The 22,279-nt window shown below is 49.8% G+C and overlaps 1 protein-coding gene across 1 annotated transcript in view; it reads left to right on the forward strand.

Moving 5' to 3' along the window:
* The first annotated feature begins 485 nt into the window (after window positions 1–485).
* Window positions 486–22,279, forward strand: part of PTPRS (protein tyrosine phosphatase receptor type S) — a 128,648-nt gene continuing 106,854 nt past the window's right edge. Inside the window, exon 1 of the mRNA XM_058821107.1 lies at window positions 486–621. The gene's annotated coding sequence lies outside the window, so the exon portion shown is untranslated. The remainder of the gene's footprint in view (window positions 622–22,279) is intronic.

Raw genomic sequence — 22,279 nt, forward strand, 5'->3', positions numbered from 1 at the left:
GGGTCTGGCATGGAGGGACACAGCAGCGTTGTGGAACGGGGGGGGATGGCTGAGAGGATCCGGCATGGGGGGACGGAGCAGCTTTTGGAACGGGGGGATGGCTGAGAGGGTCCCAAGGGTCCGGCATGGGGGGACGGAGCAGCTTTTGGAACAGGGGGATATCGGAGAGTGTCCGGCACGGGGGTACAGAGCAGCTTTGTGGAACGGGGGGATGTCTGAGAGGATCCCAAGGGTCCAGCACGGGGGGACGGAGCAGCTTTTGGGAATGGGGGCGATGTCGGAGAGGGTCCGGCACGGGGGTTCAGAGCCCCGCGGGCCCGGCGGAGCCCCAGTGCAGGCTCGGGGGCTCGCTCAGTGACCGGGCTGTGGCGGAGCCCCCGGCTTTGCTCTCGGGGTCCCCCCGGCCGGGCCCCTCCGCCGCCCCCGGCCCGCCCCGGCCCCGCCCCGGCCCCGCCCAGCCCGGCCGGGCCGCCGAGGGCTCCGCCGAGGGTCGGGGGTCCCTCCCTGCGCCGAGGGTCCTTCCCCCCTCCCTGCGAGGGTCCCCGGGCCGCCCTCGCCCCGCAGCCTCCGCACGCCGCCAGCGCCGGGACGAGTGGGAGACGGTCGGTTTGATTTGAAAATGTAATTATCGAATGGAAGGGTTTTTTTTTTTTTAAACAAGGGGAAGCTGTTTGCTCCTAGGCGCGCACGGGCGGGGGTCTCGGGAGGGCGGAGGGGCCCCGGGGTGGGCGGTGGGCAATGGGGACAGCGGGGATGGCAGGGGGGCTGCGGGGCGGCGCTGGGGAGGGAATTCCGCTCCCAATTCCGCTCCCTTTGCCTCTCCCCGTCCCTCTCCCCCTCCCCTGGCTCTGCCCATCCCTCTCCCATTTCCTCTCCCCTCTCCCCCTTTTTTCCCCCAGCCGAGGGCTCGCAGGGGCGTTTTGCTGCGGAGCGAGGAAACGTTCGAGCCGCATCCAGCGTGGCCGCACAAAGGAGCGGCTCTGCAGCTCGCCCTCTTGCCCAAATTACCCCTCGTGCCACGCTTCCTTTCCGTGCTGGAAATGCCTTTTATTTTTAATGAGCTCGAGGCAGCCCGAGATGCTCTCGGGGCAGGACACGGGCTGCAGCCTTTGAGTAACGGGCAGAGTTTATTCACTGTAAACATTGCACAACTCCTGTGCTCCGTTCCCAGGATTGAACATAACTCGTTTTCTCGGCTTTACATGACTCGTTTGCTAGTGCTATTAGGCTACTGCTCAAGCTCAAGATGCAGATTTGTCTGAAATGAGTAATTTTAGAAACGTAATAGATGGGTGAAAAAAACTCCATTTGGCTGCGGGAACTGTGTAGATGGAGCTTTCATGAGAAATTACCACATTTCATCCCTTTATTATTCTTTTCTCACTTTGGCAAAAGCAAAGAACTTTTCTGTTGCGGGTAACTCAGGTAACTTTTATGTCAAGGCTCTGACTTGAATTCGCAGCAGTTGGTCTGACTGGAGGCAGTTATAGCAACAGTTGAAATTAAATTTAAATTTATATTGTTCGTTGTTGGAGAACACTCTCCTGCAGCTAAGGAAAGAAGTGTAAAGATTAAGCTGATCATTGCTATATATGAAAAGTGGTTTCTAACATTAACATTATGATTCTTCTCCAAAAAAAAAAAAAAAAAAAAAGAGAGAGAGAGAGAATTCTCTAGCCTGTGTAGCTCTGTCTTTCTATAGCTGCATCTTGTTATCCTTTAATTTCCCTTTTCCTGAAAACGTCACTTAGCGGAGGAAAAATCACAAATTCAAGTGCACTGGGATTGCCACACATGGTACAGGGGAACATCTGCTGGAAAGAGACTCTGAGAATAACAAACCACCTGCACTGAGACGCTTTCCTGCTCTGGAGCCAGCTCGGTGTTTGCTGGCGTGGGGCTCAGCCAGCCCTGCCATTTTGGGGGCTCACGCTGCTGCTCGGGGTTTATTGAAGGGTAAAAAGGAAGGAGTGAGAAATCTGCCTCGGAGTGAATCAGGGCTGGTTTAGCACCTCTCGGTGATTTGCGTAAGGAGCCTTCGGGAGGGGGATTGGTGCCTTCTGCCGCCCCCTCGCTGGGCTGGCTGGGGCTGGGGGCGGTGGGATGGGGCTGGAGGAGGAGGCTTCACTCCCATTCACTCCCCTTCATCCCCTTCATCCCCTCCTCTCCCCTTCACTTCCCTTCATCCCCGGCTCTTCCCTTCACTCCACTCCTCTCCCCTCCTCTTCCGTTCACTGCCCTTCATCTCCTCCTCTCCATCTTCTTCATCCCCTCCTTTCACCTTTACTCCTCTCCATCCCCTTCATCCCCTCCTCTCCCCTTCACTCCTCTCCATCCCCTTCATCCCTTCACTCCCCTTCATTCCCTCCTCTCCCCTTCACTCCTCTCCATCCCCTTCATCCCCTCCTCTCCTCTTCATCCCCTTCACTCCTCTCCATCCCCTTCTCTCCCCTCCTCTCTCCTTCTCTCCCCTCCACTCCCTTTCATCCCCTTCTCTTCCTTACTCTCCCCTTCATCCCCTCCTCTCCCCTTCATCCTCTCCATCCCCTCCTCCGTCCATCCCCAGATTGCAGCCGAGCTCCTTCGCCCTCCTGCTCCCAAAGCGGCCCCGGAGAGAGGCAGGGAAGGGGTCGCTGCCTTTTATCTCCACGGGAAATCGTTGTTGGTCCCTAGCGCAGGAAGAGGGCCAGCGTCTCCCGGAGAATAATTCCAAATTTTCCTGCCGAGTCCGAGCAGAGCCCAGGGAGTGAGACATCCCCTCCATTCCACAAAGCTCCCGCTCTGCAGCCAAAGCAGGGATTTATCAAAGTCATTGAAACCAGAGAAGGAGGCCCAATTATACTTTTGTGACTTGGAAGAGATGTGCATCGGGTTTTTTTGGGTTTTTTTTGGGGGAGGTGGAGGTTCCAAAATAAACCTGCTGAAGGTTCAGTGTGGAGAGAGAGAGAGAGAGAGAGTGAATTTAGTGTCAAGTACTAAATTCCTGCGAAGGTGACAGTTGCGGCAGATACGTGAGGAAATCCCTCATTACCCCGAAGAGCTGGAAAAGCAGGATACGGTGTTTTATTATGTTTCTTAACCTTGATCACAGCAAGTTTCAAACACGTTCTTTACCCTGGCTGTTGAGTGCCCTGTGGGTACAGATTCTTGCAAGGCAAAGCTATTTCACTAGATTTAATCTCTAAGGAGCGTGCCAGAAAAACAGCCTTTGGGGGAATGGCAATCTGCTGGCTTCCCCGTCTGCAGAATGGGAATGGCAACACGCAGCTCCTTGCTGGGAAGAGCTCTGGGGTCCGGCGGTGAACAGAGCTAAAATGCCGTGGCTGAATCATCCAGCCCAAAGCGAGGAGAGGTGTCACCAGTAGAAATCCATTTTGATTTAGGTGGAATGTGCATCTTTAAGTGTGTAGTTTGCTGTGTAGTGTGACTGCAAAAAGCCTAAGCTCAGAGAAACTGCTTCAGTGAAGGACAGAGATAAGGGAGGGGTGTGGTGGTGTTCACAGGGGTCTGAGGATGAGGGAAGAGACGAGGATGTGATTCCATGTTTCAGAAGGCTTGATTTATTATTATATATTTTATATTAAAACTATACTAAAAGAATAGAAGAAAGGATTTCATCAGAAGGCTAGATAAGCTAGGAATAGAAAAAGAAAGAATGATAAAGGTTTGTGGCTCAGCTCTCTGTCCAAGCCAGCTGACTGTGATTGGCCATTAATTAGAAACAACCACATGAGACCAATCACAGATGCACCTGTTGCATTCCACAGCAGCAGATAATCAATGTTTACATTTTGTTCCTGAGGCCTCTCAGCTTCTCAGGAGGAAAAATCCTGAGGAAAGGATTTTTCATAAAAGATGGGGGGTGGGGGAGACAGAGTGTGATAGAGAGAGACAGAGACTGCTGTGAGAGCAGGTCAACCTGACCTAAGAATTCTTTCTGATAAAGAAGAACTAGCAAATATCACGCAAAATTCATAAAAATTAAATGTATGAACCTATTGTGAAATTGCATGGATATGTGTTTGAGAGGGGGATGAAAAGGGACCTGAAGTCCCCAGAGGTACACGTGTCAATTCCCACACGTGTCCAGCGCTGTAATAAACACACCGGCTTCACAACTTTCACAAAAGTTGTGGAGTTTTGTTTATCTCCACAAAACACACCGCTCAGCCGAGAGCTGGATCCTCATTTCGTGCTGCCTTCTGTGTAGTAACAGCTTGGTGAGGCTGCTCACCTGCGCTGAGGTGTGAGGTTCACCTGGGGATGAAAGGCACTGCATCCCATTACCACTTCCCCCCAGCCATCCTCTGCCCTCTGTTTGAAGAGATTTTGAACCCTGGCTGCATTTTGTTCCTTTGCCGTCGGAGTAGGCAGAGTTTGCAGCGCCAGGGAAGCGCAATCTTGTTGCGTACGAATTTATTTCATGCTGCGTTTGCGGGTGCGAAGAACGGACTGGTAAAATTAGGGACTGTGGAAGGTGTGAGACACCGAGTTTGTTCGAGTGCTGGCGGTGGGAAAACATCTGTTGGAAGCTCTCTTTGAAGGAGTAGCTGCCCTTCCAGAACTCCTTTGTAGGAGTAATAACTGTTGTGGTAGGTGAAACTTCCTGAATCAGGAGGCACCTGGGAGCTGTGAACGTGCACAGGCTGAGGCAGGGATGGAGATCTGAGGTCTGTGAAACTCACACCTCTACAAAACCTTGATTTTTCTTGTCTCTTATGCCACTTCTGAAGTGACTTCTGCCCTAATTTTGCATGATCTCGCGTGCACTTGGGTGAGTTTGGACTCTTAAAGGAGCTGTTCTGCCCTTCCTTGCTATTTTCAGGTTACTTTTATGGGGCGGTAAGGGTGTGTTTCCATTTCTCCATGTGCTGATTAGTGCTCTCCTTAGCACTCAGTAAGTGCATTGCAAAAATTCTTTATTAAATCTGTGCGGAGGTAGATTTTATTTGTGTGATGAAGCCACAGAGTGCTCAGTTTGCAGCACCAGCTCCCAAATCACAGGATGACTTACCTGCTAATTTTGACTTGCTATCTATTTCTGAGCAGGCAGGAAGCAGCAGAGGGAATTGAGGCAAGGCCCCTGGTTATGGTAATCCTTAAGTAGTTCATTTGGGTGTAATGCCTTTTTTTACAGTTGCTTCCCTATTACAAACAGATTTTCTGATAATGGCACCTGTGCCATTCAGATGGGATCATTATTATAATAGCAGCAAGTATTGTCGGGGAATTGGGACGTGGAATTTATGTGGGATCGTTACAACGGCAGAAGCAATACCATAAATAAAATGGTGCCGTAGCAGCAGCACTAAACCTGGGTGTGAGAGGCAAAATGAGAGTTCAAATTTCCCCCGGATTTGTGGCAGAGGAGGAGGAGGAGGGAGCGTGGGTGGCAGGGAGGAGGGATGCTCACAACCATCAGCTGGAGTCCTTTCAGAAGCCAGCCAGGAAGATTGCTGCAATTAATTAGCTGTAGAAACGGGGCGTTGTTCCTCTCCTGGGTGTTGATCCCGGCTCCTTTAACACAGATTTTTGGGGATGGCTTTGGCGTGCCCAGCTTGTGTGGCTGGGACAGGCTGTGCCTGCCCACACGTCTCTTCTTCTCCGGGGGAAATGTGGGAAGGCTCGAAATTGCATTTGTGAAATGATGGTGGAGGTTGGGAGAGTGAACAGCCAGCAGGACTTGACAGAGGCTGATGTAGTAACTGGAAGCAATATACTAAACTGAAGGGAAAGGGAGAAAAGGTAAAAAAATTGTGTGTTTGAAAGGTTACCGAGGGTGTGACGGGGAAATTATCTTTCCCTGCACCCCTCTCTGTGAGCAGGTCCCTGGAGATGGCTGTGCTGTCTCCAAGGCCGGGCTGGCAGTCAGGTTTAGCTAAACCAGATAATCCAGATGGCCAATCTGGAGCTGGGTTTGGCCAGCAAAGAGCAAAGCCCTGGCAGGGCGCGGAGGGTGCCGGGAGCGGAGCAGCGCTCTTCCAACAAAGTCCCTTCTAATGCAGCTTCGGCCTCGTGTGGACACTGCACAGATGTCTTGCTCAGGGTTTGATTTTTTTTTTAATTTTTTTTTTTTTTTTTAAATAAAATCCCTTTTGTTTTCTATCAGTGACCCCTGGTTTAAATCCCTGATGCCAGAGGGGAGCTGTAACCCTTCGGTGGGCTCGGAGGTGGTTGGAGTTTTGTCCCCAGAGAGGGCGGTGGTCCCTCCTGCGAGGGGTGGGAGTGGCACAAAGATGCTGGGATGCTGCTCTGGGCTTTGAACTCAGCTTTTTTTTTTTGCCCGGAGCCCCATCGGGACAGGGGTGATGGGCAATTGCTTTTTGATGCTCGGCTCTGCCTTTGTCAGTGGACATCTGGTGCCAGGATTGCTGCTGTCGGGGCTGGGGGTGGGCTGCAAGGCCGGGAATTTGATGGATTAGTGTGGTTGGAGGGCTGGGGGGAGGGGACGGCTTGGGTTTCAGCTCTCCCCGCAGGTAGAGAGAGAATTTGGGGATTAGGGGCAAGCTGCAGAGGGGGAGGATTCAGAGGGGCTGGAAGGGTTGGGAAGAAAATACTCTTTCCAGTTTTCCCCGAAGAGATGACATTTGTTTGCTCTGGGAGGCAGCACAAGGGAAATGTGTGTGTGTGTGTGTGTCCTGAGCAGGGGATGAAAAAAATCCACAGCAAATCTGGTTCTGGTGTGTCCCCCCAGCTTTGTCACCCTTGGGAACCCTCCTTGCTGGTGCCTGGCTTCGGGGTCACTCAGTTCATTCCCTGCTGCTTCCTATGGATTCAATAACCTTCTTCTCTCCCCGGAGATCAGCTTAAATTAAAACTTTGTCCTTTACTTAAGGAAGCGAGCAGCAGCCTCTCCCCATGCTCCGTGACAGGATCTGGGTGCTTTGCGTGGCCCTGTTCATCTCTGTCCCTGAGGTCACCAAGTGGGGATTGGCAGCTCTGGAGGGGCACATGGGGCACCTTCTGCTGATGTCCTTCAGTGAAGGAGTAGGAAATTAGGGATTTTTTGGGAGCTGTGTTTTTTTTGGGACTGTGTTTTTTGGGGCTATGTTTTTTGGGACTGTGGTTTTTGGTGCTGTGTTTTTTTGGGGCTATGTTTTTTGGGCGCTGTGTTTTTTTGGGATTGGTTGGGTTTTTGTTTTTTTTTTTTTGGACTGTGGTTTTTTGGGGGGCTGTGGTTTTTTGGGGTTGTTCCATGTGGGAAGGATGTTGGAACCCTCAGGATTTTCTTTGCGTCTTTTCCATCAGAAACTGGGAAAATTGGGAGCAAGGAGGAACAGGAAATTCGCGTGCAATGGGGGGAACGTTGGGATGAGATGAGGATGGTATTGCAGAAGATGAAATGAGGAGTGTTGGGACTCTGGGATCTTTGGTCCTTCCTCGTGTTGCACAATGCCAAGGTGCTGAACTGCCGTGTGAATTTTGGTTTCTTCTCTGTGTTGAACAAAGTGGTGGCCAAGGGCCGTGGCAGTGCAGCAAACCTGGTGTCTGCGAGGTTTCTGAGGACACAAAACCTTTAAATATTGGTCTGAAGATGACAGGGGAATGAAAAATAAGGGATAAAGTTACAACTCTTATCCTGAAAATGTGTTTATTTAACTTTAGCAGCAAAAGGCAGAAAAAATCTGGGGGAGGGGGGGGAAGGAGGGAAGAAGTGACTACAAAAATGCGTGCAGGGAAGTGAACAGCTGTGTCCTGTGAAATGGGAGCTGCTGGGATTCAGAGGATTATGTCACTAACCAAGACCTGGTGTTTGCTCTGCAGCTGAAGGCTGGAGCCCCAAGCATGAATTGGGGAGGGAGGGAAAATCAGTGTCACACAATGGCTGGGGCTGGAAAGGACCTGCAGAGCTCCAGGCTGCCCAGCTGGGTTCTGTCCTGCTGGAGAAGGGCTCCAGCAGCCAGGAGGGCTCTGGTTTTGCAGTGAGTCCTGTTCTGGGAGTGCTCTGGTGCCATCCACGCCTTGTTCCTGGAGCACTGAGTATGTGTGGAGGAGAGAAAACGTGGTTATTTATATTTTATTTTATTATTTATTATTGTATTTATTATTTTTATTTTATATATTATATAAATTTTATATTATTTATAAATATTTCCTATTATTATGAATATATAATTATTACAATAGATAATAGATAATATATTATGTATTATACATTATATAGTATATAGTACAGTATATAATATAATATATTCTATATTATTATAGAATTATAATAATATATTATATATTATAAATATATAATATTATTTATTAACATTATATATTTATATAAAATTTATTACTATATTATTATATTTTATTAGTTATTATTTTTATTATTTATTTTATTATGTTATCATTATTTATTATTTGTTTTATTAATTTTTAATTTTATTTTATTATTATTTATTATTTATTTTATTTAATGCTGGAGAACCTAGAAATTCTCCAGCATTTCTAGATTTGATATTTGAATGGCCCAGCAAGCCATGGGCACGTTCTCCTCTGTGCCAGCTCTGTGCCAAGCAGTGCTGGCTCGGATCAAGGAGAAGCTTCACCCAGACAGGTAATTCCTCTAAGCTCTGCTTTTTGGGTGCTGCAGGACTCGATGAATCACCAGAGCCTGCAGCCTGACGTGTTTGATGGTGGCAGGGCTGTGCCTGCAGGGAAGGAATCGCACTCCATTACCACGAGTCCATTTCTCTCTGAGGGTGGAGCGCCGTTCCCGCTCGCTCGTGGGCCATGAAACACCTCTGACAGCAGCTCCAGAGCAATATCCCCCGTGAGTGATGGCCCCAAGCCTGCTTTATGCACTGCCCTGAGAGGTGGGGATGTGTAAATCCCATCCTCTGAGCGATTTAGCCCCGGGTGCTGTTGTGATTCAGAATGAAATTCTGCCCGCGCTTCTCCGCCGTAACAACTCCTTGTAAACCGCGAGGAAATTGCGGCAGCCCCTGTGCCAGGAGGATGTGCCTGTCCCTTTGTGTCCCCTGTGCCAGCACAGGTGGGTTTGGTGCCGATCCCAGTCTGTCTTTGGGATGGAGAGATCCAAATCCGTCCCTGTCCCCAAGCAGGGCACACTTTCCATTGGGCTGAAGAGGGAAGATGCTAAAAGCGGCTTTAGCTTTTATGCAAAGCCAGTGATGCTTAAGACAGGTGGGGAATTTTAAGGTTTTCAGCAAGTTTTGTTGGGCAAAACATTCCTTTGGAAGGTGTCTCAGGTCCAGTGTGAAATTTGTGAAATTTCAGTGGATTCAAGGTGATGGGAGTGGGTGACTTGTGCTTCACACCTTGCTGCCACTCTGGGGAGTTGATTTCCTTCCCTCCTGCTTTGGGGAAGAAAATGTCAAAGTCAGGAGAAAGATACATTTTTAATTTGTGGCAAGGAATAACCATTAATATTAAAACTGGAGATTTATTTTTATTTTAAGATTAGTTTTGCTTCTTGGCTGTACTCTGGTTTAGAACTGGAATTGCTCTGGAAGTGCAAGTTTAGGCAAACCCACAGAAAAGGTGAAGTGTGGACTCCACTGTGCTGTTTTCCTCATGATTTGCAGAACTCTTCTAGTGCTTCACCATTCTCCTGCCTCTGCTTGATGTCCAGGACTTGTTATTCCTAAAAATGTAAAGGTTGGGGTACTGAAAAGAGAGGAACCCCAAAACCCCTCAATCCCTGTGTGAGGCTTTGGCTCTCCTAACACAGACCTTCTTACAAATTCCTAAATCTTACAAATTCCAAATGTGGGTGCCTTCTTACAAATTCCTAAATCTACCTGTATTCATTTCACTGTTTCCAAGTGAAAGAAATTTTTTTTTTGGGAGAAAAATCTGCATTTGCTGTTCCTTGCCTGTAACCAAGCGTGGTTTGTGGATAACCAAATAAAATCCTCAGTTCAAAGTGTTTCAGCAATGTGTTAAAGTTTATGGAGCATTTAACAAACTTTTTTAGTGTGCAATAGTTTACAGTGCCAGCAAACAGCCAAGTGTCACATCAAAGTTGTAGTCTTCTCTCACTTAATGGCTCAATGTTTAGTGCTTTTTTTGGTTTATCTTGGGTGGCATTTCAGCCCACAGCTCAGAATGGCTTTTCCTTTCCCTTTTTTTTTCTCCCCCAAAAACTCTAAAAGTCAGATTATGGGTACTGATTTAGGGCCCACAATTCAAGCCAAGTGCTTGGATTTATTTTTATCTTTAAAGAAAGAAAACCACCAAAGGCAAATAATCCCAGCGAGCTGAGTGGAGTTCTGCCTGGGCAGTTCCTTGCTGGGCTGGGAGAGCAGAGGAGCAAATGAAATCTGCTCCCATCACAGGTAGGGATAATTTTGCCATCACCTCTTGCAAATCCTGAATGATTTTTCTCTTCCATGTGTTTGCAGCTGAGCCTGAGCCCACTGACACCAGTGGGGCTCCACATTTGCTGCTTTTTGCCCAGATTTTGGGAATTGCTCCTGTTCTGGGCTGGAGAGGATGGGCTCGAGGAAGCTCTGTGAGGGTTTTCCTCTGCCCAGCTCCTGCAGGAGAGGAATAAGGAGGGAATGTTCAGGAATCTGAGCCTGCAGAGCAGCTGCTGCCATTGGGAGTGTCCCAGAGCTGGGGGCTGTCACTTCTACTGAACTCAAACTAAATAGGTGTAAAAACTCAGCGACAGTTTCTAGATAATGCATCGTGAACCATCTGATTCCCTTTATTGTGAGTTTAATTACGATAATGCACACACATATAATCATGTCTGTGCACAAGAGCTATTCAGTAGCACGGGGTTTATATAATATTATAAATAATGAAACCTGAGCTGTGGCAAGAGCTCCCTGTAGCATCCCTGCGAGTGGGAAGTCTCCTTTTCCACATGAGTGACACAAGGGCTGGGTTTTGCTGATTTTCAGCCATTTCCAGGGGGCCGGGCTGTGGTGGCAGGGGTGTGATTTTCGTCACAGCCTGCGTTTCACTCTGAGCTTGCTTTGGAAATTTCCTGTGGAGGGGAGGATGGCGCAAAATGTCTGATTAATGCTGATGGGATCTGGCTTTGGCATACCCAGTGAATTGGGGTATGAGAGGCATGTAAACAAATTTGAAAAGCAAAATAATCTCCTTGTGCATTATTGAAAAAACAAGCCAGTGTGCAGCAATAGAAAGTGAGGAAATGCCATTTTGGGTTTCACACGGCAAAACTCCTGCACGTTCCTGCCGTGATATATATAATTGCCGAATGGCTTTGATGGCTTGATGGAATTACAGCTCCGCATCACACGACGGATAATCGATCAAAATAAACGGTGTTTACCCCTCTGCGTGTGAAACAGACACATCTGAGTGGGAATTCTCCCTCAGCGCTGGCATTTGCGCTCAGTTTCGGGTGTGATTTTGGGATCTGATATCTCTGCAAGCCTGACCTCACCTTGCAGGCTTCAAACTCCTGCTGCCTTCAGCAGGGGCTGTAGTAACTTGCTTTTTCAATGGTGCGTGTAGGAACATTTCTGCCTAAATATGCAGTGGGCTTGTTTGTTTAAATATCTCAGAGAATCAAACCACAGCGAGGGAGGCAGGAGGTGCCAACACCTGAGCTCCCTGTCAGGCCTGGGTGAAGCTTGTGGGTGAAATTCTGCCTTTCTAGGCAGGCTGGGAGCTGGGCTTGGCTGGTACTAAATGGGCTGTTCTCTGCCTCATTTGCTGCACAAGTTATTGGAGTTTTAGTGTCTGGCTTTAGAAGAATTTCTTACCCTATTTACCAGATGTGCTGTTGTGGGATGTGAAAACCATTTTCTTCAGGGTTTCTGGAGTAAAAATTAAACCCAGTTTTGCAGGCAGCAGTGGCTGGGATAATGGATGGGTGGTTGATATTTGTGTTTAAAGAGGGGGCTTTGCAGGAGATGCTGCTCTTTGTTGCTGCAGAAAGCACAATTCTATCCCCCAGTGGCTCTTTCCCTCTTGTCTGCCCCTGTTTCCCTGACTCTAGGAGTTTTTTGGGAGCTCAGTGTGGGTTTGAGAGGTTTCCCCATCACTGCAGAGCTTGGTTCAGATGCTGAGGAGAGGAGATGGAATTGAGGGGCTGGCCTTGTTTGTTTAAATATCTTATATAAATGTATATCTTGTATAAATATCACAGCCCCCCAGCACTGCCCCTTCCTCCCTGGCTCAGCCAGGGAGGGGAATTTTGGATTTTTGGCCCCTCTCCATCGCTGTCCCCAGAGCATCCCCTCTCCTCTCCCTCCTCGCCTCGCTGTAAGGGGATCACAGCTGCTGAGTAAATGTTAAGATAATGGTGTTATTACGGAGTAATTATACTGCAAGTTATTGAATTAAAAGTGATGAGGCTGAGTGGGGAGAGGAGGGAGAGCCTGGGTGGGAGAGCAGGGAAGGTGGAGAGGGAGAAAAGGAGAAAACCTAATAAATTTCCTCTTGTCGAGAGCCCCTCGCTGCCGGGACTGGGGCTGAGGATGAATGAAAGGGAAGCTCAAAGAGCTAATAAATAAACCATTTCCCTGAGAATAGAGGGTATAATTAGAAACCGTGGCCCTGTGGTTTTGTGCCTGCCCCGGGGTGGAATCTGCTCGGCGCTGTGCTGTGGTGATAAAACAGGGAGACAATGTGGAGATGATGTCGCACAGTTGTTAACTTTTGAGGAGGGAGATGCTTTGTTCCTCTCTTTTTCTAGGAAAAAAAATATAATAATAATAAATAATTTAGGCTTTATGTTGCAAAACTTCAATAGCTGACTATACCCCGGGGCCTCTCCATCAGCAACTCTGGCTGATCCTGCATTTTCCTTTCTGTGTATTTTCTTGGAGGGGAGGGTGGTTTTCGCTGTAGACCTTAGAAAACTTTGTTTCATTTTTCTTATTTTTTAACCAAACCTGTTTGTTTGTTGGGTTTTTTTTTCCTATCTCCAGCTGAGATTTATCTGCAAATTGAACATCTCCCACTCCTGTCCAGCCACAGCATTGGTGCAGCTCTGCTCCAGGGGTGTTTGGACACATCCCAGGGATGCCCAGGGTGGGATTGTTGGGCTGAGCAGGGCCAGGGGTTGGGGCTGGGTGGTCTCTGTGGGTCCCTCTCAGCTCAGGGTGTTCCGTGGCTCCATTTTGCATTTTTTGGGATGGAGATAACGAGTGCTGTGGGCTCCCCAGGGGACGCAGCAGGGCTTAGAGGATGGCAAACAGTGCCAGCATCACCTGGCAGTGCCAGGCATCAAGGGGAGGGCATGTGCACTTTGCTTTCTGTGGGTCTGGACGGGCTTTAACACCCTCAGGCTTTCCGTGGTTTAAAAGATAAATAACTTGCTGCGTCCTTGCCCTGCCAGCAAGGTGTGCTGCTGCTTTTGTGGGCAGAAAAGGAGGCAATAACTGCTGGAATTTGGGGGAAGAACCAGCCTCCTGCTGCCCTGCAGCCTCCCAGGATCCTGGGTGAAAAGAGGATTTTCCATGAAAAGGGGATGATGCTCAGGGCTGGTCCCCCCACACGGCGTTTGTGAAGATTTAAGTGATTCTCTCTCAGAAGCTCTTTGGTAGGTGTTAGAGAAATGTGGAGTGTTTACCTTACTTTGCAGTTTAAAAAGCCCTAATAAAATACACAACAGGAGTGTTAACAATGAAACTATTTTGAGGATTATTAAGCTGTTATAAAAGAATGGAAGGAAATCTGCCTGGCATTATGTTCTGTGCCACTAGATATTTAAATTAATGCCTTCCTATAGCGGCTCCTTCAGAAATCTTTAAGGCACTTAATCATCTTCAGTGAATTAGATACTTGGTGGTGTTAAAAAGCTCTCCAGCATCTTCTAGTCACTGAGCAGGGGAGGAAACTGAGGCAGAGAGATTTGGGCAGCGTGGGAAGGGTAAAGTGGGAATTTGATTCTCATGGGTTGGCATGGGGTGTGATGGAAATACCCTGGTCCAGCAGTGCTTCCTGGGACTGCTGGGTCCTGATCTTTTCCCCTTCCCTCCTCACCCTGTGTCAGGAGCCAGGACATCCCTCTGTCTGTCCTGGACTGCCCAAACCCCTGCCAGGGGGCTCAGAGACCCTGACAGGAGCCCAAAACACCTGAGGGTGTTGGTTATGACCCATGGAGCAAGTTACCAACCTTAGATGAAGATCTGCAAGCCACAACAGTTTAGGTAGAATATTAGGGAAGTTATCACTGGGTGGAAAAAGAGATTTTGGGGTTTTGGGTATGGGGGTTCAGGAGGCAAGATGGAGGGAACTGGGTGTGTCCAGCCTTTCTCCTTCTTCTTCTTCTTCTTGGCCTCCATCTCCTGCTCTGACGTTGGCACAAGTTGGGAATGGCAAATATCAATAATGGCCAGAGCAACAAGCTCCAGTGGTGTCGGAATTCAGGAATTCCCTCTGGCTGTCCTGGACTGCCCAAACCCCTGCCAGTCCTGGGAGAGCTGCTGAGCCGGGGCTGTTCCCTTCCAGCTCAGAAAAGGGACCTGGGCTGGTGGATTCCTTTGGTACGTGGAGGAACACGCTGTAGATATTCTGAAAAAAGCCAAAATCAAATGGGAGAACAGGTACTGGAGCTCTTTGAAAGTTGTTCAAAGAGACTCTGTCAATGTGAAACTCCTATTTATGTTTTTGGGGTTGTTTTTTTTTTTTTCTGCCTCCTCTTTTCTTTTGTTGATACAATCTTGGAAGTGGGAGGAGGATTTACAAAAATGCTTGTGTTTATAAGCTGCTGCTTCAGACACCTTTTCTCCCCTTGTAAATATTGCGCAAGGAGCCAAAAAAGAAAAACACAGAGACCAAGCGGAGGAAAGTCCTCGTCAGAGCATTCCTCTGATCGCTTCAGAACCTGAAAATCAGCTTTGTCCCGGGCTGTGCTGCACATGTGTCCCCACAGATGCACCAGGGACAGACCTGTGAAACCAATCCCAGATTTTACAGCTCTGCTCTGAAGGGCTGCAGGGACAGAGCAGGGGCTCAGCACCACCAGGGCACCTCCAGACCCCTTTGGTCCTTCCTCACGTGGATTCTGGCTGGGAAGGAGTGCACTGGGCACATAAAATAGCCTGAAAGTCAAGGGAAGAGGAGCATCCAGCCTGAGCTGTGCTGGACCCCCATCAGGACATCCCCCAGGCCAGCACTTCAAGCGATAAAAGTGAGTTTTTTGGAAGTTTTGTGCCCCTGTTTTCACACTGGGGTGACATGGATGGTGTCCAGACCTGGCACAGGCAGCCAAGGGGAGCTGAGGAAGGTTTGGATTTACTGAAATAAGCACCAGAAGCTTTGTGGATGCTGCTTTTGTTTCCTCGCTGGTTACTTGCAGGCTCTGTATGGGCTGAGCAGCCTCAGGAGGAGGAGGTTATATCAAAGCAGACTTAAATTTCCCTGTAAAACAACAAGTGAGGGCAGAACTTGTGGGGTCCCTTGGCTTTTCCTTCCCTGCCTGCCTCGTGGGAGCTCCATCTGTGCTTTGGCTGCTGGGCAATGCCCAGACAAGCTCAGGCTAAAGCTGTGCCAGCCCTGGGTTTGCATGGAGCAGGGCTCCAAAATAAAATAAAATAATGTTTTTCTTGGGGATTTGCTTGGGTTTGGCTGAACCATTTGCAAAGGTAAGAGGGAAAAGGGAAGAGGGAATGGGCCATGGATCTGTGCTGGCAGGGGAAGGTTTAATTACAGGGAAGGATGTGGAAACTCGTGTGCTGGAAGGCAGCAGGGAAGGATGTGGGTGATGGAGCTGGGCTGCAGCTCATGGTTCTTGTGCTGTGTCACACACATCTTTTCATTAAAAATACTTTCCTTAGGATTTTTTCTTCCTGAGAAGCTGAGAGGCCTCAGGAACAAAATGTAAACATTGATTATCTGCTGTTAATGCAACAGGTGCATCTGTGATTGGTCTCATGTGGCTGTTTCTAATTAATGGCCAATCACAGTCAGCTGGCTTGGACTCTCTGAACCACAAACCTTTGTTATCATTCCTTCTTTTTCTATTCTTAGCCAGCCTTCTGAGATGAAACCTTTTCTTCTATTCTTTTAGTATAGTTTTAATATAATATATATCTTAAAATAATTAATCAAGCCTTCTGAAACATGGAGTCAGATCCTCATCTCTTCCTCATCGTCAGACCCCTGTGAACACCAGCACAGTGCTGGATCCCAGTGCCCAGGCTGCTGCTTCTGCTGGGAAGTGGTTTTGGGGTCCAAGTGGTTTTGGTGTCCATTTCCAGTACCTTTACCTTGGTTTTTCTGGCTCTCAGAAAAGCTGGAAGGGTTTGAGGACCTGAGCTCTGCTGCTCTGGATGTGTCTCCCTGGGAGCTATGGAAAGCAGCGCTTGCAGTCCTGTTTGAACTTGTTAGTTGACAAGTTAAAAGGTTGTTTTGACCCTTCGGGATATATTTAAAAAAAAAATAAAAATATTTCTTTCACCTCCCTTCTTGCAGCTTTATGAGAGGGCCAAGGCAGGAGCTTTGTACCCACAGTAGGAGTGTAATTACAGCAAGTCTGGGCGAGTGGCTCTTCCCCAGGGCTCTTTCAGAGTTGGGTTTTGCTTTTCTCTTTTCCCTCTGCCTGCTCCCTGTTATTGTTCTTGTCCCTCCGCCTCCTTTTCTGGGGAAAACTCTTTGGGTTCTGATATTCCCTTGTGCAATTTTCCATTTCCCTGTGCCTCTCCATCCCACCTGGAAGCTGGATTTGTCTGGCATGAACTGGGTGCAGCTCCACATTGGTTCTGCTGGGAGGGCAGTGCTCATCAAAGCCCCTTAATTCCCAATTAGTCTGCCTACCCAAGGCTTTAAAATTGGTTAGATAAAGCGCATTAGAGTTAAATCTGAATTAACCTTTCCTGGCACAGGCGACCCCTGGGGAACCCCAGGGGCAGCAGGGCTGGTTCCCAGGGGGGAAAACCCTTCCTGGGGCATTTGGGGGCATTGACTTGGCGGGACACCCAGCACTGCAGGGCTCTGAGCTGGCCCTGGCACGGGGCTGCTGTGCTGGGGAATTTTTAGAGAAGATCAAAGTGGTGGCAGGAGCGAGGTCTCCATCCCGAAGCACTCGGACTCTTTAATTATGTTCTTGGTCTGGAAGATGACATGGTTCCTAAGCACAGCTAGAGAGGTAATTGCACCTCTGGGTGCAGATGGGTGGTGGCAGAGGCTGTGTGGTGGGGGCAGGATCAGTGGGAGGAGAGGCAGGAATGGGCTCCTTGGAGCTGCTGGGATTAACATTGCACCCCATGTTCCATCCTCTCCATGGTGCTCCACAGTCCCAGGAAGGAGGGGACCAGCCCTGGGAGTCACCCCACTGCCATTAATCCCTGCATTTTGGGGCAAACCAGCCCTTGGGCCCTCCCTGAGATGCCCACAAAAATCGTGGTCGTGGTTTGCCCCTGCCAGAATTCCCCTTTACCCACTTGGAGCTGATTTCAGCACAATTGCTGACTTGGCTTTATTAGTTCCTTCATTATCTTTGGAGTGCTGCCAGATGTCCTTGTGGCCTGTAAATTCTGCATTCTTTGCATCCATTATCAGTGGTACATCCTCCTTTCCAAGCTTTGTTAACCTCCCTCTAGCTCTGAGATCATGAGGAGCATGTCCAGCCCTAAACTTTAACAAGGTAATTCTACCAGCAAGTAATTAGTTTTTTTAACACCTGGATATCACTTAGAGCTTGTTTGTTACTCTGTTTCGTGGATTAAATCTCCCTTTTTTTGCTGATTAGGCTTGAAAGCATACAAAGGCCAAACATCAAAGAGCATTCTGACTTAAGAGAATTTTACATATTCCACATTTTGCAACACCTGGGTGCAATAGCCAGCCCGGGTTTTCTGGAGGTGGTGGAGATGTGCCCCTGCCTTTGGCTGGGGTGTGCCCTGACCTGCACTTGGCTCCATAGGGAGGAAAGACGTTTAAAAAGTGTTTCCACATTTGTACCTTGCACTCTGTTTGTGAGTGGGAACCAGCAGGGAGAGCCTCAGCTTTCTCTGCATTTCCCTTTCCTTGATTTCCAGCTGTAATCCACACCAAGCCTGCCTTGCCCCTGTGTGCTGCCCAAAATAACGTTTTAAAGAGCGCAGCAGCACCATTCTCTTTTTAGTGCCTTATTTCAATGCAGACAAGCTGAAATATTTGGGGTGTGCTTTTCTTTTAAAGCATTTAATTAAAAACAAAACCCCTGGAGCCCTGCGTTGGCAGCTTTCCGCGTGTCCCCACATTTGCATGGCTCCTGTGATTGCACAAGGAGGCTCCTCCAGGTGGGACCTCGTTTTTCCAAGCTCTTCCCGCCCCATCCCTGGAGCCCTGATGTTCCTGGGATCTGCAGCTTTGCACTTGGGGTGAGTCCAGCAAACTCTTTGCTTGGGAGGGAAACCAAAGGTCCTGGTGATGGGAAGGACAGCTGGAGCTGGGGGATAGGAGAGGGACTCTGGAGAAAACAGCTGGGATTGAATGAGGAAATTTGGGTTTCAAACCCATCTCCAGCTGCAGCTTGTGGAGCAGTTTGGCAGAGCCTTCCCCCTCTGGTTTAACCCTTGACATGGCTGAGTGCTGGAGATGGGAACTTCCCCCTCCTCTTCCTCGCTGTTCCCAGTGTGAACCCCCGGAGCAGAGCCGCCAGCTCTGTTTATTGAACACAAATAGGAGATAAAATAGTGGAAAACTCATTTTTTCATGCTCATTGGTGGGAAAGATTAAAATTATGCAAATCCTCGGCAGCGAGCTTGGTGCAGAGATAAGGGGATGTTCAAGTCAGCTGGCTGCCTGCTAATTCACTCATTGAAAACGAAATGAGCAGGAAAGCTGCGAGCTGGGGTTCCTGTGCTGGGAGGGAGCAAACAAAGAAAAACCCTTTTTTGGAGCATCCATGCTGAGGTGCTCAGGCGAGAATCACGTGTGTGCTCAGTGCCTGGGGAGCTCTGGGATGCAGCACCTCCATCCTGGACAAGGTGTATCTCCAGCCAGTGTCTCATCCCCATCCCCATTCCCATCTCAATCTCATCCCATCCCAATCCCTATCCCATCCCCATCCTATCCCCATCTCCATCCTTTTCCCATCCCCATCTCAATATCATTCCCATTCCCATCCCCATCTTGTCTCATCCCCATCCCAATCTCCATTCCCACCTCAATCTCATCCCATCCCCATCTCATCCCCATCCCCATTCCATCCCATCCCATCTCCTCCTATCCCCATCCCATCCCCATCTCATCCCCATCCCCATCCCATCCCAATCCCCATCCCATCCCATCCCATCCTCAATCCCATTCTCATCCCATCCCCATCCCATCCTATCCCCATCCCATCCCATCCCCATCCCATCCCATCCTCAATCCCATTCTCATCCCATCCCCATCCCATCCTATCCCATCCTCAATCCCATCCCCATCCCATCCCAATCCCCATCCCATCCCATCCTCAATCCCATCCCCATTCTCATCCCATTCCCATCCCATCCTATCCCCATCCCATTCCCATCCCCATCCTCATCCTTTTCCCATCCCATCCCCACTGGCACACCGGCTGGAGATACACCTGGCCAAGGTGGAGGTGCTGCATCCCAGAGCTCCCCAGGCACTGGGCTCACACCTGGTTCTGGCCTGAGCATCTCAGCATGGATCCTGCACCAAAAACCTTTTTTTTTTCCCCTGCACCTGCCTCCAAAAAAGGGTTTTTCTTTGTTTGCTTCCTCCCAGCACTGTGAAGGGCTTCAGGTCTCAATGACCTGAGATCTCCTCGTGGTGGTTCTGGGGGTGAACCAGGTGAAATCTGCCTCCTTGGTCCCTCATTGGATTCCACCAGCAGAGCAAGGCTGGCAATTGAGTGGGAAACACCCAAATATGAGCAGTGCTGGTCCTGGTGCTTTCTGCTGGCCCTCTGTGGCTCTGGGGGGCTGCAGGAGGCACAGTGGGCTCAGCAGGACCTTCACCAAGGTGCTACAAAGGTTCTGCAGGGCAGGGCAGGGGCAGGGCCGTGGGTCTGAGCCTCCCCCAGCATCCCAGTGGTGCCATGGAGGAACCAGTGCCCATCTCCCCCAGCCACGCCTGCTTTGTGGTGGGAGCCAGGAGCTGGAATTCCCTGCATGGGCACGTCAATGCAGAGCAGCCGGGCTCTGGGGCTTCTCCAGCATGAAAGGGCCCCGTGTGTGTCTGGGGAGGATCAGGGAGTGTGCAGATGTGGTTGTGGTCAGGAAGAAGCGAGGGAAGGAGCAAACCCTGCCCCTGTGACTGTGGGTCTGACTCAGCCCTGAGCTTTGGCTGAAGGGAGCCCAGCTCCTTTTGCCTAACTCAGTTTTGTCTCACTCCTTTGGACCAAGCTGGGCCTGTAGTGCTGGAGAGAATTAAGGGTCACCCCAGCAGAGGAATTGGGGTGAATAGTGGGGATTTTTGCTCATTGTGCTGCTCGCTTTGCCCAGCACTGGCTCCTCAGGCTGTGCATTTATTTCTGGGGATCTCTCAAGGTGCTCCAGGCACAGGGGACACCAAAAACCCCCACAGCCCAAAACCTTTCAGAGCAGCTGAAGCTGCCAACCATGCAAAGGCACCCAGGAAGCGATGAGGACTGCTCATTGTGCTGGGAGAGGGAGCCAGTGCCAGAGAGTGCTTTTGGAAGGGTTTGTCTCACTTCCTGTCAAATCAATATTTATTCACAAATCTATTTGTTTGCTTTTGTCATTGAAAACTCTTGTGGGCTTTTTTTGTGTGTGTGTGTGCGCGTTGTTTTGTTCCCCTTGTGTATTTTTGGCTGTGCAGTGCTGGCGAGAGGGGCTGCCACAGCCTTTCCTGGCTGCTCTCCTTCCAGCTGCTTCTCCCAGCCCAAAAGAGGTTCTGAGCCTCTTGTGTAAGGTGGGACCTGCCTGGCAGCTCTGCCTGGGCACAGCTTCCTCCCCACTGCCCCTCGTGCCCTCGGGCTGGAGGGATGAGGGATGGAAGGGGCTGGCCTCAGTGAACACGAGCAGTGATTTTCCATTTCTGTGTTATGGATCTCGGTGGAGCAGGGGTGTGGAATAGATCAACCAGCCCCCAAAATCATGGGGTCGCAGAGTAGTTTGGCTTGGCAGGACCTTAGACCCCATCCCATTCTACCATTCTACCCCATCCCATGGGCAGGGACCATTTCCACTGTCCCAGGCTGCTCCAAGCCCTTCCATCCTGGCCTTGGGGATCCAGGGTCAGCCCCAGCTTTGGTCCTGCTTGAGTTCCACCATTCCCACCAACCTTCCCCTTCACTTCTGCTCCATTTTACTGTGAGTGAAACAAATCATGGGCTGGAGCTTTGCTCTCCCTCCTCTGTCCTCCTCCATGCCCTGACTCATCCCTGATGCCAGAGCTGTTTGTTCCTTCCCTGCCCTGCTTTTACCTCCTCCCGGTGCATTTGTGCTGCTGAGGGGATGGGGATGGGGATGGGGTGAGAATGGGAGTGGGGATGGGATGGGATGGGATGGGAATGGAATGGGGATGGGGACAGGATGAGATGGGGATGGGATGGGAATGGAAATGGAAATGGAATTGGGATGGGGATAGGATAGGGATGGATTGGAATGGAATGGGGATAGGAATGGGGATAGGGATGGGATGGGAATGGAAATTGAAATGGAATTGGGATGAGGATGGGGATGGGATGGGATGGGATGGGATGGGACAGAATGGAATGGGGATGAGGATGAGGATGTGATGGGGATGGGTTTTCAGCCCCTTTGCCTCCCTCCCTGCCTGGCCCAGCCCTTTGCACCTGCCCAGAGCTGCAGGATGGGGACGGTACCATGACAGAGCTGCAGGTGGAATAACCCAGGGATTTTTGGAGCCAGCTGAGGACCTGCCATGCCCCAGGGTGTGGGGAGGGCTCTGCCTCCTCCTGGGTTTGTCTGCTGAGCCCCATAGCTGGAATGTGATTTATCTGCCCCCAGCCAAATCACGCAAAGCTAAATTGAGCTGTGGCAGGCGAAAGTGTGAAGCGTATTATTAGGAACAGGGAGCTCTTGTTCCACAGCTGCTGCTGCTGCTGCTGCCGTTGGTAATTAATGTTTGAGGAATTGCAGATCTTCATTAGGAGAACAATTAGATTAACGAGAGAACTCGAGCCGAGGCTGTAGTGGGAAAGGGCTGGGGGGAGGCTTTAAAAACAAACTCCAATCCCTCCCTGGCAGCCTGCCCCGCTGCTCCAGAGCTGTGCTGGTGCTCTTGGAGGCACTGGGAGGAGACTGGTCTGTGGCAGGCACGCAGGGAGCGTGTGGGGGCTTCATTAGGGGCAGGAAAGAAGCAATCCTTGATTGCCATCAATATTTCAGGCAGCCCAGCACCCATTGCTCAGCCCAGCCCAGGGTTATTAGCAGAGAGAGAGCTCTGGGCAGAGGCTGCTCAGGGCTCTGCA

This window comes from Ammospiza caudacuta, chromosome 28 (genome assembly GCF_027887145.1).
Source record: "Ammospiza caudacuta isolate bAmmCau1 chromosome 28, bAmmCau1.pri, whole genome shotgun sequence".
Lineage (NCBI taxonomy): Eukaryota > Metazoa > Chordata > Aves > Passeriformes > Passerellidae > Ammospiza > Ammospiza caudacuta.